This window comes from Mesoplodon bidens (genome assembly GCF_964165515.1).
Source record: "Mesoplodon bidens genome assembly, chromosome: Y".
Lineage (NCBI taxonomy): Eukaryota > Metazoa > Chordata > Mammalia > Artiodactyla > Ziphiidae > Mesoplodon > Mesoplodon bidens.
The window spans coordinates 50,834,890-50,851,204 of NC_138180.1; the positions used below are offsets into that span (position 1 = coordinate 50,834,890).

Consider the following 16,315-nt stretch of genomic DNA (forward strand, 5'->3'; position numbering starts at 1 on the left):
TGGATCGAGGCAAAAATGTAAATGTAAGTGCATACAATTTCAATGAGGCATGCACACATATAAAGAGGAATATTTCTAACAGTATTATATAGCTTGCTTCTTTGTTTTAATTTTTGTTGAGATAATTGGTAAGTAGACTGAAAGGTGACCCACGGCTTATGGGGAAGTCAGGTAACTTTCTCATGACAAGTCTGAAGATTTTTTGGTGGTTTTTCTTTGTTATTTATTTATTTTTGGCTGTTGGGTTTTCGTTGCTGCACGCGGGCTTTCTCTAGTTGTGGCGAGCAGGGGTGACTCTTCGTTGCGATGCATGGGCTTCTCATTGCGGTGGCTTCTCTTGTTGCACAGCACGGGCTCTAGGTGCACAGGCTTCAGTAGTTGTGGCACGCAGGCTCAGTACTTGTGGCGCACAGGCTTAGTTGCTCCGCAGCATGTGGGATCTTCCCAGACCAGGGCTCAAACCCGTGTCCCCTGCATTGGCAGGTGGATTCTTAACCACTGCGCCACCAGGGAAGCCCCAGTCTGAAGTTTTTAAATTGGTTTATTACAATGTTCAGCAATCCAAGCACAGAATGCTTCATTATGTATTTGCAGGTTGGCTCTGTTGTGTTTTCCCAGATACTGTTACGGCCTTCTCGTGTGTTGGCTTTATTGAATCGTTTTATGCCAGTTAATCTATAATACAGTTTGTGATTTAATATAAGGAGAATGTGTAGAATAATGCTGAAGTGTGGTGAATGACAGGGAAATAGATACTTTGCAACGTCCTCACAACTATGGACAGCTCCAAGCATGCATCATCATGGACCACTCCTCCTGGGATGACAATAGATGCAGAAAGCAGTCACCCAGTGAATCTGACCCTTGATGATGACACAAATACTGCATTCAACGTATACAAAGAGAGAAATAGAAAATACATCTACTGAAAAAATTCCACTAAGTCACAAATTATTATTAATGGTAAAAAAAAATTAGTAGATGCTACCCTTTGGCTCCTTACCGAATTCATTGTTCTGAGCATTCTCTAAGCATTCTTGTCTACTTCTCTTATTAAACCCTTTAAGCTAGGTATCATTGTTACCCCATTTCACAGATGAGGAAATTGAGGCTTTGAGTGATGAAAAAACATTACTTATTGTTAAACATTTAGTGATTTCCTGGGCCAGAGTGAAACTAGGAGTAAAAACTGGGGTTTAAAGGAGATTTAATATTGAGCTACTTTCCATTTGTGAAGAAAATATTCCACTCTTTCTTAATATACTGGTTCCACAATGGTTATTTTGATGACGAAACAGTGTAATAATTGTAAAGACCTTAGGATAATCATCGGTCCTTGGTAATCACCATTCATGTCTATCTTACCTTATTAATATCAGGGAAGAGGACTACCCTGTCTGGTAGCAAGTTAATACTTTGAAACAGTGCTAGGTCTAAGGCATGTGCTTTTAAAAATAGCAACAATAGGGCCTCCCTGGTGGTGCAGTGGTTGAGAGTCCGCCTGCCGATGCAGGGGATACGGGTTCGTGCCCCGGTCCGGGAGGATCCCATATGCCGCGGAGCGGCTGGGCCCGTGAGCCGTGGCTGCTGAGCCTGCGCATGCAGAGCCTGTGCTCCGCAACGGGAGAGGCCACAACAGTGAGAGGCCCGAGTACCGCAAAAAAAAAAAAAAAAAAAAAAAAAATAGCAACAATAATAACAAAAATAAATTTTCTTGTCCACTGGAACAGATTGCTTCTACTAGTGTACATGAGGAGAATAGATTAGTCCATTTAATTAAGAGATATCTAAGTGATAATATATGTTATTTTTGTCAAGTTCATGAAAGCTAATCCCATGTGAGATTTTGCTGTGGGCTAATTATTTTCTCTATTGCATTCAATATGTCTCTCATAATAGACAGAAAATAGAGGAAGCCAATTAGTCATGCAACTTTAAATTGACGTTATTGCGAGACATTGAAAATTTAGAATATTGCTTAAAAATAAACAACAGAGAACACATAATTGTATAACATGCTAAAAGATGATTACTATCCCCTTCTGCCCACAATAACAATTTATTTTTATACCCACCTTCTACACCATCATGTTTAAAAAAAAACCTGATAAAATTTCTCCAATTAATTTCTTTTAGATTTCCCCATAAACTCTTACAGAAAACCTTTAACCAAAACAAACAAACAAAAAATCAGAGTATTGCATTGTAAGAAAAAAGTAGATAACATAGCTCTCATTAACATTGCAAGCATTCGGGACTTCCCTGGTGGCGCAGTGGTTAAGAATCTGCCTGCCAATACAGGGGACACGGGTTTGAGCCCTGGTCCGGGAAGATCCCACATGCCCTGGAGCAACTAAGCCTGTGTGCCCCAACTACTGAGCCTGTGCTCTAGAGCCCATGAGCCACAACTACTGAGCCCTTGTGCCACAACTACGGAAGCTCCTGCGCCTAGAGCCTGTGCTCCGCAACAAGAGAAGCCACTGCAACAAGAAGCCCGCGCACCGCAAAGAGTAGCCCCCACTCACTGCAACTAGAGAAAGCCCACGCACAGCAACAAAGACCCAACGCAGCCAAAAATAAATGAAATTTTAAAAGTACAGCAAGCATTCCATGAGCTCCAGGGTCACAGGAGACACCATCAGATATGCTGCTTTCTATGATCACTCTGAGTATTTGCAGCAATCCATATGAGCTCTTGTCTCAGATTTCTTGCCCTCACAGTTACCTGCATGGAACCTTTGCCCAAAATTTCTGTCCATCTGTTTTCACTCACTCACCCTTCTAGTCTTTCAGACAAGAATTTACCAATCACCACCTCCTAAAGCAGAATAAACCCCATCTCAACTGTCGTGCATCCCTTCTTGCAGACGTATTTGCTGAGAGGTCTGCCCTGTCCTCTGATTCATCACCATACACCCTTTACCCTATGCTCATTTTGTTTCTTTCATTCATTTAAAATTTCAAATTAACATAGAAAATATTTTAACCACATCAAAAATTAAAAATAATATAAAAGTGCTCCTCTGACCAGCAACTAGATAATGAGATGCTTTGTTATAAATTTTTCAAAACATTTTTTTTGAGAAACAAAATGTAAATCAGGGCTTCCCTGGTGGCGCAGTGGTTGAGAGTCTGCCTGCTGATGCAGGGGACACGGGTTCGTGCCCTGGTCCGGGAAGATCCCGCATGCCGCAGAGCGGCTAGGCCCGTGAGCCATGGCCACTGAGCCTGCGCGTCCGGAGCCTGTGCTCCACAATGGGAGGGGCCGCAGCAGTGAGAGGCCCGTGTACTGCAAAAAAAACCCCATAAATCAAGTACCCTTCCTTCACATATGTTTTCCATTGTTCCCAAAGGTAACCGCTTGCTGGCAGTCACTATATATTCATCTGTATTTTCATACACTGACTAAACCGGCATCCCCCATCATGATAGAATTCTGATCAGCATTATTTTACATTTTGCACTCAATTACACTGATACACATGGATCTGGTTCAGTGTCCTCAATGGTCGTAAAGCATTGCGTTATACTAAGAGCAATAATTTACACAATCCTTCATAAAAGTATCTTACTTCTTCTGCAATGTTTTCTCTTAAAAACAGTACAAAGATTATGATCCCCAAGCATCCTCCTTATACAGGCATGTTTATCTGGTGATTATACCTGAGATGGAATTTCTGTGTCGTAGGATGTTCTTGCCTGAAACTTTGCTATTTCCAAATTGCTTTCCTGAGTAGTGGTACTAATTTTCACATAACCATCCTTGTGTTTTTTTGGTTTTTGTTGTTGTTGTTGTTTTTGCGGTATGTGGGCCTTTCACTGCTGTGGCCTCTCCCGTTGAGGAGCACAGGCTCCGGACGTGCAGGCTCAGCGGCCATGCTCTGCGGCATGTGGGATCTTCCCAGACTGGGGCACGAACCTGTGTCCCCTGCATCGGCAGGCGGACCCTCAACCACTGCGCCACCAGGGAAGCCCCATCCTTGTGTTTTTGGTGTGTGTGGGTGTGCACTCTTCCTGAACTACACGTTGCTACAGGCATCCTGTCTATTTCTTGTCCCGCTCCCAGAGTCATCCGTCTCTCCCAGGAGCCCTGGTTCCTTTTACTGGAGGGTGGGATTAGAAGTCAATTTCTGGGCAGCAGATGGGCCTGTTGCTCCTAGAGTGTCATTTCTTCAGGAACTTGTCATCTAACAGAGCAAGGAAATATGCGGGGTTCCCTCGGTCTCTGTGGGGGACTGGTTCCAGGACCCCCAGGGATACGAACATTCATGGATGCTCAAACTCTATATAAAATAGTTTAGTGTACGCACAACCTCTTGTATACTTTAAGACATCTCTAGATTACTTATAGTACCTAGTACCATATAAATAATTGTAAATGCAATGTAGATCGCTGCTGGCTTGTGGCACATTCAGATTTTGCTTTTTGGAACTTTCTGGAAATTTTTTCACCCCCCCCCCAAATAGCTTTGATCTGTGGCTGGTTGAATCTGAGGATATGAACCCTCGGATACGGAGGGCCGACTGTGTGTGTGCAATGCTAACTCATGTTTCTGCACGTGTCTCTCAGTATTGCTCTACGTGAGGATGTGTTTGTATATTAAGCAGAACCTGAGTGCATGGCGGTGTCTACAGCTCTGATCCATCACCACGTGGACCACTGCCACCTCCTTCATTGCTCATCTGCCACCTGGCTCCTGCAGTCCATATACCGCTGGGTCAACCCCAGTGTACACGCAGGGCACTATCAGAATTGTTCAGCCATGCCCCCGTGGGAAACAGTTTTGTCAAGTAGAGTTCAGTGCTTATCTGCAAGTCCTTTTGTCTTCCATCTTACAGATCCACCAATACGTACAGAAATATTAGGTGAGCACCAGCCCCTAACCACACACCTCACCGAAGGTTACTTCACCCATTGGTAACACCATTAAATTCTCGTGACACAGCATACGCGTTTCATCCTGGGAGCCCGTAAAATCCTCAGTATTTTTGTTATTGTTGTTTTAATTTGCATACCTTAGTTTCGGTCTCTGTGCTCTAAAGTTCTGTGACTTTTGACAAACAGCTAGTGTCGCGTATCTGCCACTACTGTATCACACAGAATAGTTTCGCCACCCTCAAAGTATCCCCCATGCTTCACCTATTCAAAACTCCTCCACCCCAAAACCCTGGTTAACGTGAACCTGTTTACCTTCTCTCTAGTTTTGCCTATTCCAGGATGTCATATAAATGGACTCATGCAATGCATAGTCTTTTCAGACTGCCTTTTTTTGTAATTGAAGTATAGTTGATTCACAATGTTTCAGGTGTACAGCACAGTGCTTCAGTAATAGGTATGTGTTTATAGACATATATACATATATATTAGTACATGCACCCACGTATATTCTTTTTCAGATTCTTTTCCATTATACAGAATGCCTTCTTTCACTTAGTAGTTTGCACATAAGGTTCCTTTTTAAATGTCCTTGCCTTGTCTGGTCACTGAACAGGATCCCATTGTATGCCTGATCACCATTTCTTTGGTGAAGTAAATGGCTTCATGGAGTTACCTTCTCACTTTAACAGTAAAATCCACCAAATCGACAATGCTGGAATGGGACTACATCCCATCACAGCAAGTGATGTTTCCCAGTCCACCTCAACCCTGCCCTAGAATACTTCATCAGGATTCCCAGTGTGGAGAAGAAACCCTACTCTGGCATTAGGATGTTCTATGGATTCCGGGATTGTAGTTGGCATGGGGATGGCTCCGTTCTCTGTTGTATGGATTCCGGGATCGCGGTTGATGTGGCGATGGCTCCGTTCTCTGGGCGGTTCTGAGGTCCTTGACCCCGTCCTACAGAAAGCCTGAGAGTCACCTGCCTATCCAGACACATAGGGCTCCTCAGGCGTTGCTTCATTCTACTCTGTTGATCACTTGGAGACACCATGTTCTGATTGGTTGGTATGGGCTGTGCACCTCTTTTTCCAGTTGTATGAGTTCCCTATGGCTGCTGTAACAGAGTATTACCCTCCTAGGGGCTGAAACAACACACTGATACTCTCCTCTGGCGGTCAGGAGTCTCACGTGGGTCTCCCTGGGCTCAGTGCACGCTGACCTTTGGCCCCCGTTCATCTCTGAAGCCATCCATGGCTGGTCAAGTCTTTCTCACAAAGCTGTATCTCACAGTCTGACTCATCTGCCTTCCTCCTTCTCCAGTGTACAGGACCCCTGTGATGACACTGGGTCCACCTGGATAATCCAGAATGGTTTCACCATCTCAGGTCCTTAACCTCATCACATCTGCCAAACCCCTTTTGTCCTGTAACGTACGGTGTCTGCAGAGTCCAGGGTGAGGATGGGGGGACATCTTTGGGAAGCGGAGTGGGTGGGGATCATTCTGCCTCTGACACAGGGTCATCCCTGGAATTTATAAGGTTTCAGCAAGTTGGCATAAGATTTTCCAGCCTCTATATTCTTACATGAAAAAGGAGATAATGGATGCACGTCTGCGGTTGAGGATCGCACGCACTCGTGTGTGGAGGCTTGGGGTACTTTGTTCACAATGTACGAAAGACACCCTCCTTTGGCCCTCCCAGGTGGCTGCTGGCCAGATCCCAAAAAGGCACCCTTGCAGAGAAGCCAGAGTCATCCTCCTCATCAGTGTTTCTGTCCTGGACCACAGAGGCCCTGCTGACATGTAATAAAAATGTACACTTGCTGCCCTTTTGGTGAGTTCACCAGGAATAACGGAGAGAATTTAGCCTTTGCCCCTCAGTGGGTGAAGGGCCAGCAGCTGGGTAACTGTTTTCTTGTCTTTAGATGTGATCACATCCTTGACCTCTGGTGAAAAACATTTATCATGTTCAGAAATGCCCTGCTTCAAGGATCGTTGCTTTGGTTATAAAAAAAAAAAAAAAAGCCTAATGCTGAGAGAGTTACCATAGCAAATTCCCTAAGGGCTTGACCAAGCAAATTATATTTCCAGCAATTTCATCGTGGATTCTTTGCAACTGTAGGCAGATATGTACACAGCAACATAGAATATGCACTTACTTAAAGCCTTTTTTAATTTTTTTGCTTTTTACTTTTTATTGAAATGGTAACATCACTCCTGATAATTTTACAAAGTTATAATCAGTTAATCAGTGAAGAAAGAAAATGCCTTCTCTGTAACGTCCCAATCCTACTTTCAAAGGAAAACACGTTCTGCGGTCACTGTTACATGCTGTGGGCTTCTGCTTTGCAGGATGGTGGCACCAGGGTTTCATTGCACCTCGTGCCTCTTGTTCTCCAGGCACCCCCGATTTCCCCCGATTCTTTGTGTCGGTGTTAGGGTTAGAGAAGAGGAATCTCTGCTGGGCCTCATGCTTCCTCTAGGTCTTACCCTGTAAGGTATGGCTTGGCCACCATCTGGACTTGGCCACTGTGTCTTACCACCAGACCTTTTTAACCCTTTTGGCTTGTAAATGTGCTTGTTCATTCCCCATGTGCCGTTCACTAACCATGATTTTACCGATGAGTTCAGCCTTCAGGATGGCAAAACCCTAACGGGAAGTATCTTCTCAGGGCAGCATAAAGATCCCAGAAACCAGAGAAAAAGACAGAAAGCCTATCGGTGAAACACACAAGCAGCAGGAAATAGCTCAGCAAATTATTCTGCTGCAAGTACAGATAGACACTGTGTTCTAAGACACGGGGACCTGGTATCATAGTAATGAAAGGAGTGACCCATAATGGGGTCCCTTGGAAGGTTTGCTATATGTACTTTGGTGTTTATTTAACCCAGACATGGCCTACTCATGGCTTTGCACTTTAGGTTTTTTAATTTTTTATTGAAGTAGAGTTGATTTACAATATTGTGCTAGTTTCAGGTGTACAGCAAAGTGATTCGGTATTTGTGAAGATGATCTTCCATTATAGTTATTATAAGGTAATGGGTATAATTCCCTGTGCTGTACAATGAATCCTTGTTGCTTATCTGTTTTATGTGTGGCAGTTTGTATCTCTTAATCCCATACCCCTAATTTATCTCCACCCTTCCCTCTCCTCACTGGTAACCACTAGTTTGTTTTCTACATTTGTGAGTCTGTTTTTGTTTTGCATGTACATTGATTTGTATTTTTCAGATTCCACATATAAGTGATATCATACAGTGTTTGTCTTTCTCTTATTTCATGAAGCATAATATTCTTTAGGTCCATCCACGTTGCTGCAAATGGCACCGTCTCATTCGTTTTTTTAATGGCTGAGTAATATAACCCATACAATGTCTATCTAATGATACGTCTTAGATGCAAATGTGCCTGCCATTAGCATGGCCGGGCTTGTTCTAATTTTGTTTACGTGTATATTTCCATGAAGTCTTTGCCCTTTCTTTAGCAACTCTTCTGATTCAATTTACAAGTGTCTATTGAGTATATAAGAGTTGATTTGTTACAGACTTGGTTTGGTGATGCCATGGAAAGCTTTAATACAATCTTGATCTTATGATCTCCTCTTGTCCTCATCTGTGTTTTTCAGTGGATGGTACCTGCCTTATTTTATTGGCCAGCTCTACTCGGCATACTCTTTCGGTGTATGAGTGGTGGTGGTGTGTGCCCATATTGATTTCTCTTTCTATGACTGAATTGGTGATGAAGGTTTTGGTTCATCTGTTTCAATATTTCTCAAAATGAGGTAAAGGACCCGTCCATCAAAACCATCTGAGGTGTTTGAACACCACCATTTCAGGAGACCCTCTTTCCAGACTCTCTTGGGAGGAAGGGCTTTGGAATCCTTCTCATGAGCAACTCACATGACTTTAATACACAGTGGTGTCTAAATAATACCCTCCTTGGGATTACTGTATGCCGAAATACTGTTGGTTGTTTTTTCACCATTAGAGATAGACTCTGTTGTACACCAGCTGAACAAAAAATACAAATTAGCACCTTTCAAATCCCTCTTCCTTCTTCTAGTCACACACCAAAATTGTGTAATTTATTTTCCAATTAATCATGTAATTAAGGTGCACCATATGTGCTTTGTTTTGGAAGTGAAGTTTAAAAATTGTTTACTTATTTATTTCAAATAATTCAAAGTCACTGAGAATCTTTTATGGACATATTTTCATCAGTTGAGATTTAATTTGCTTTTGCTATTGGCTCTTTTTCACGAATTATTTTTCCTATTGGCTTCTCTGTGTTTTGACTAGATTTAAAAAGGGATGGTGAACCACATGTCACTAAGGTATGTTTATATATATATATATATGAGTTATATATATGTACATACATTTAGATATATATTTTATATAATAGTATATAATTTATAAATCACATATATACAAATATATATAGAATTTATAGATTATATAAAAATATATATCACTAAGGTAGGTTTAGCATCTGGTGTGTGTATATGTATGTATACCAGTTGTATATGTATACCAGTTGTATATGTGGATATATGCATATATCTCTGAGATATGTTTAGTGCTTAATGGTGACTGAGACTGAGCTTTATTTTTTCTTGAGAAATAATGTACCATCTTATATCTGTACTTTGGAAAAATCCCTTGGTTTGTATCATGATAGCATTGAGTGTTATTAAATTTTCATATTTGTTTCATCACAGGCTAATCCTGCACTCATAACCTCCTTTTGTTCCTTTCCCATCCCTTCTTTTTCTAAATAACTTTAAAAATGTGCTATTTTACTCTAACAAAGTATTTTTCGCTCTAATTTTATCTTATGTATTACACTCACTGCAGAGAGCTTGTCTATATCATTCAGTGGCCTAGTTACCACTCTTGTCATTCCTTGTCCTGAAGTTCTCTCGAGGCAGAATCTTGTTTTCTGTCTTTCAGGGGATTTTTTGTGTCTTGAGATGCAGGGTTTCATAGATTTTCGTCTGCTATTGTTGGTCGCATTGTTTCAGGTAGTGGGTAAATCAGGTTCCTGTAACTTCACGTTAAGGCCAAAGCACAGATAGTCTGGGTATCAAAACAAAGTGATAAAGCAGCTGGAATTCTGCTGGGCATCTTCTAAAACCCTTCCCGCCCAAATGGTGTGTGCACATGAGGGCTAGGCAAAGAGTGGATGTGGAGAAAACTCTCCTGTGCTGCTGAGTGAGCCGTATTGGAGGAGATGGACTCTTTCCCCAGGAATTATTGAAAGGGGAGGGGCTGCTGAACTGTGGGACAGAGACTGCTGCAGTAGGTACAACTCTAACCGCAAGACCTGTGTCTATGGGGACGTATGTATGGCTGATTCACTGTGTCGTACAGCAGAAACTAACACAGCATTGTGAAGCAATTATAGTCCAATAAATGTGAATTTAAAAAATTTTTTTAAAAGGTGAGGTGGGAAGGAGAAACACTAAAACTTTAACAAGCATTTTGTTCAGTGCATTGTTTATGAGACAGACGGGAACCTGGAGAGTCTGTGTCTGGCCCTGTCACATAGGTAGACGGGGGTGGGGGGGGTAGTCTTACCAAGTCATGTGAGGAGGAAGTTGCCCAGAACACAAAAGGGTGAGCTATTTCTTAATCACTACTGCTTTCCAGGGTAACAGGGCTTGGGGGAAATTCAGCTTTGTTCATTTCTAGAGGTGGCTGTACATTTTAGGTTGACAGAGCATTTCCATATGTCAGCCATCCAAGGAATGATGACGTTTTTGTTCGATAGGGTAAACCTGTATAGTACTCTGTTGCTGTTGATAACTTAATGGGGTTACAAAAACAACAAAACTTTACTGAAGGCCATTTCTCTATCCTAATTTCCTAAGGACCCATCATTGGAATCCTAAGTACTGACTAATCTTAAAATGTCAAGACAACAGTTGCTCAGCGATCGCCTGCTACGGATTAAATATAAGCTTATTTACACTCTGTAGCTTTCCATGTTAGAGTCGGTAAGCCATAGACATTTGGGACACCAGAAAAAGAAAATCCTTTGAGTTGCCAAATAAATGTGGTCATCTATTTCTGGCCCCTTCTTTTCACAAGAAATGAAAATTAAAACCTGACTGGTTGTTCCAATATATTCAAGTCTATCAGAGCCATCACCAAAGATCACCAGTCAGTGATCTTTGGCCTCCTGTGTCCATGTTTATTTAGAATATTTTCCTACATGATTCTTCTCTTGTGCAAGTGATTCTCCAAGAATAGGGGAGGGGGAGAAAACTCTCATTGAAATACGGGGATGTAACTGTTCCTGTGTTTCTCCATGCACTGAACGGAAATCTTGGCAGTTGACCTTTGATGATCGGTGTTGAAAACATATGGCCTATTGAGCCAGAGATCAAATTAATTCTTACAAAGGCACAGACTGAAGTGAAAGCAACCGTTCGGTACCAAAAAAAATGACCAAAGGCCCGATTATTTAAGGGTGGTTTTTTTTAAAGCAGTGCATTATGAAAGTCAGTGTGCTTTCAGCTGTCATCAATTCATGTATTACGATGTGGGCATCCTTTTATTGACCTAAAATACCAAAACTACCTTCACTCCAGTAATTCAGTTTTCTGAGTGTTTTGACTCTTTCTGTTCAGAAAATAGGTTTCATCTGGGTTTTTCCATCATGTCTCAGAATTACAATAATTTTGTCTTTAAAGAAAACAGTCTTTATACTCTGAAATAATGGATGGGTAACGAAGGCATGTGTTCATGTGCCTCATGCTTCTTTCAGAAAATTAGTAAAATTACTGAAAATTGCTCTGTAATATATAGCCTAGACTTATGCTAAAAAAAGCCAGCTCTTTGCTTTATAAATTCAGTGGAGGAGGGTTATTACAGAACCTTCAGTAAAGGCATACGGCTGCACTTCTGTAAGCATTATGACCGCTTGAAAATGATTTTTAAAGGATGGAACTGGGTAAATAAAATTACATAAGCTAAATTAGTGTAAAACCTGAATTATAAGCTAAATTATTGTATAATAATAAGCTAAATTAATTTAGCTTATATAATAATAAGCTTAGTGTCTGGCAAGCACAGCTGTACAAAATCTATTTCCCAGCCCTTTTCCCCTTTCTTTACAAAGCAAACCACAGCAAACACTCAATCTGCCCTGACTCACAGAGCCAGGTCACCCAGTTATGTTTAAAGATGGACAATTGGAAGTACTGGGGATGGAGTTTCTAGGGAAAAGACCTTGGATTTTCACTCTTTCTCCTCCCCTTTCACCTGGAAATCTCCAATCTCTGAACATTCAGAGATTGTGTGTATGTGAGTGAATATGTGTGTGTAAATGTTAGATGGATAGATGGAAGGACAGATGATAGAAAAGGAAGAGATACAGAAAAATGAGGGTTAGATGGAAATATCATCTATGAAAAAAGATGAGATGGATGGATGACAAGATACATGAATGATATAAAAGATAAGAGAGGTATAAACTTCTTTCCTTCTCTCTACATCCATCCACAAACAAGCATAGATTTACACAGATCTGTACAAACACACACTTTCTTATTCTTACCTCATTTAATTAAATAAGATTGAGTCAAAGTTTGTATGCATTTGAAATACCTTTAGATTGTACTTTGTTACTTTCTGTAATGTAGCATTCAGCTTCCACCATCCACTTATTTAAAGACCTCTGTTCCTGCATCATTACGACCTTCATACCTTTGGAGCCTGGCAACCTTCAGAAAGTCTAGGAGCAGCAGTGTCCTCTTGGTGCTGCAGTAGGTGACTGGGCCTGGCTGCAGCCCTGGGAAGATGGGAGGACCTGATCCAGGAATGGAGGGATTGCTACCAGGGACTGTAAGAGGAAAGGGGGAAAAAAAAAGTAACTTGAAAGATCCCTAGCAAAGCAGGATCTCTTACATAATCTCTCTTGATTAATGCATTGTTTGAGGATTTCTTTTTAAAGAGCATATAGTAGAAATTTTCTTTTTGGCATTTTCCCAATAATTTTGCTTTAGGGTACCATTAACTCTGCGAGTCTTCTGTTTGCAAGCCTGTCTTCCTCCTCCACCCAGGGAGCAAGCTGTAATACTTGGCAGAAAATGGTAAAATAAACACCTGGAGGCTAAACAATATGCTACTAAATAACCAATGGTAACCAATGGATCACTGAAGAAATCCAAGAGGAAATCAAAAAATCCCTGGAGACAAATGACAATGAAAACACGATGATCCAAAACCTACTGGATGCAGCACAAAACCTATGGGTGACAGTAAAAGCTGATCTAAGAGGAAAGTTTATAACAATACAGTCCTACCTCAGGAACCAAGAAACATCTGAAACAACCTAAACATAAAGCAACTAGAGAAACAAAACCCAAACTTAATAGAAGGAAAGAAATCATAAAGATCAGAGCAGAAATAGAGATGAAGGAAATAATACAAAAGATCAATGAAACCAAAACCTGGTTCTTTGAAAAGATAAACAAACAAAATTGATAAATCTTTAGCCAGACTCATCAAGAAAAAAAGGGAGAGGCCTCAAATCAACAAAATTAGAAATGAAAAAGAAGTTACCACAGACACCAGCGCAGAAATACAGAGGCTCATAAGGGACTACTACAAGAAACTATATGCCAGTAAAATGGACAACCTAGAAGAAATGGACAAATTCTTAAAAGGTACAACCTTCCACGACTAAGCCAGGACAAAATAGAAAACATGAACAGACCAATCACAAGTACTGAAGTTGAAACTATGATTTAAAAACTCCCAACAAACAGAAGTCCAGGATCAGATGGCTTCACAGGCAAATTCTATCAAATATTTAGAGAAGAGTTAACATCAATCCTTCTGAAACTCCTCCCAAAAATTGCAGAGGAAGGAACGCTCCCAAGCTCATTCTACGAGGCCACCATCACCCTGATACCAAAACCAGACAAAAATGATGGCACACAAAAAAGAAAATCACAGGCCAATATCACTGAACATAGACACAAAAATCCTCAACAAAATACTTGCAAACCAAATCCAGCAATACATTAAAAGGATTAGACACCATGATCAAGTGGGATTTATCCCAGGGATGTAGGGATTTTTCAGTATCTGCAAGTCAATCAGTGTGATACATCACAATAACAAATCGAAGAATAAAAACCATATGATCATCTCCACAGATGCAGAGAAAGCTTTTGACAAAATTCAACACCCATTTATGATAAAAGCTCTCCAGAAAATGGGCATGGAGGGAACCTACCTCAACACAGTAAAGGCCATATAGGACAAACCCCACAGCAAACATCATTCTCAAAGGTGAAAAACTGAAAACATTTGCTCTAAGATCAGGAACAAGACAAGTATGTCCCATCTCACCACTTATTCAACATAGTTTTGGAAGTCCTAGCCATGGCAATCAGAGGAGAAAAAGAAAAATCAAACTGGAAAAGAAGTAAAACTGTCACTGTTTGCAGATGACATGATGCTACACAGAGAAAATCCTAAAGGTGCTACCAGAAAACTACTAGAGCTCATCAATGAATTTGGTAAAGTTGCAGGACAAAATTAATACACAGAAATCTCTTGTATTTCTATCCTCGAACAATGGAAGATCAGGAAAAAAACATTAAGGAAACAATCCCATTTACCATCAAATCAAAAAGAATAAAATACCTAGGAATAAACCTACCTAAGGAGGCAAAAGACCTGTATTCTGAAAACTGTAAGACACTGATGAAAGAAATTGAAGATGACACTAACAGATGGAAAGCTATACCATGTTCCTGAATTGGAAGGCACAATATTGTCTAAATGACTATACTTAACAAGGCAATCTACAGATTCAATGCAATCCCTAGCAGATTGCCAGTGGCATTTTTTTTTTTTTTTTTTACAGAACTAGAACAAAAAGTTTTACAATTTTTATGGAAACACAAAAGACCCCAAATGGCCAAAGCAATCTTGAGAAAGAAAAATGGAGCTTGAGGAATCAGGCTCCCTGACTTCATACTACAAAGCTACAGTAATCAAGACAGTATGGTACTGGCACAAAAACAGAAATATAGATCAATGAAACAGGATAGGAAGTCCACAGATAAACCCATGCACATATGGTCAGTTAATCTATGACAAAGGAGACAAGAATATACAATGGAGAAGACAGTCTCTTCAACAAGGGGTGCTGGGAAAACTGGACAGCTACATGTAAATGAAACTAGAACATTCTCTAACACCATGTACAAAAATAAACTCAAAATGTATCAAAGACCTAAATGTAAGACCAGAGACTATAAAACTTTTAGAGGAAAACATAGGCAGAACATACTTTGACATAAATTGCAGTAATATCTTTTTGGATCCACCTCCTAGAGTAATGAAAATAAAAACAAAAATAAACAAATGGGACCTAATGAAACTTAAAAGCTTTTGCACAGCAAAGGAAACCATCAACAAAATGAAAAGATAACACACAGAATGGGAGAAAATATGTGCAAACGATACAACTGATGGGATTAATCTACAAAATCAACAATATTCCATTAAAAAATTAATTTAAAAAATGTTTGTAAACATCAAAAAAATATGGTACATATACACAATGGAATACAACTCAGACATAAAAAAGAATGAAGTAATGTTATGTGCAGCAACGTGGATGGACCTAGAGATTATCATACTAAGTGAAGTAAATCAGAGAAAGAAAAAAACATCATCTGATATCACTTGTAGGTGGAATCTTAAAAAAATGATACAGATGAACTTGTTTACAAAACAGAAACAGATTCACAGATATAGAAGACAAATTTATGGTTACCAAACGGAAAAGGTGTGGAGAAGGATAAATTAGGAGTTTGTGATTAACATATACACACTACTATGTATAAAATAAACAAGAAGGACCTACTGTATATAGCACAGGGAACTATACTCAATATTTGTTTCTTTTTCTTTTTGCGGTACGTGGGCCTCTCACTGTTGTGGCCTTTCCCATTGCGGAGCACAGGCTCAGCGGCCATGGTTCACGGGCCCAGCCACTCCATGGCATGTGGGATCTTCCCGGACTGGGGAACAAACCTGTGTCCCCTGCATCAGCAGGTGGACTCTCAACCACTGTGCCACCAGGGAAGCCCTATACTCAATATTTTGTAATAAGCTAAATGGGGAAAGAATCTGAAAAAGAAATGATATATATATACCTGAATCACTTTGCTGTACAACTGAAACTAACATTGTTAGTCAACTATATTCCAAATTTTTAATAAAAAATAAGGATGAAAACTTGTCTTATAGGGAATTCACAGCCCTCAAATTTGTGTTCATTATTGTGGTTTGTCAATTCTTTCTCAATTCACCTCTTAATGTGTAAGATGTACTGTACAAGTACCACCTCTAAATAGTTTCCTTGTCCAATCTCTTCTTTACCTCTCCAGGCCTTTATGAAAATT

The 16,315-nt window shown here is 40.4% G+C and overlaps 1 long non-coding RNA gene across 1 annotated transcript in view; it reads right to left on the bottom strand.

Annotated features, from left to right (window-relative positions):
- Positions 1-12,694, bottom strand: part of LOC308609621 — a 62,561-nt gene extending 49,867 nt beyond the window's left edge. Inside the window, exon 1 of the long non-coding RNA XR_014014325.1 lies at positions 12,594-12,694. This is a non-coding gene — a long non-coding RNA (uncharacterized lncRNA). The remainder of the gene's footprint in view (positions 1-12,593) is intronic.
- Between the last annotated feature and the right edge of the window lie 3,621 nt (positions 12,695-16,315).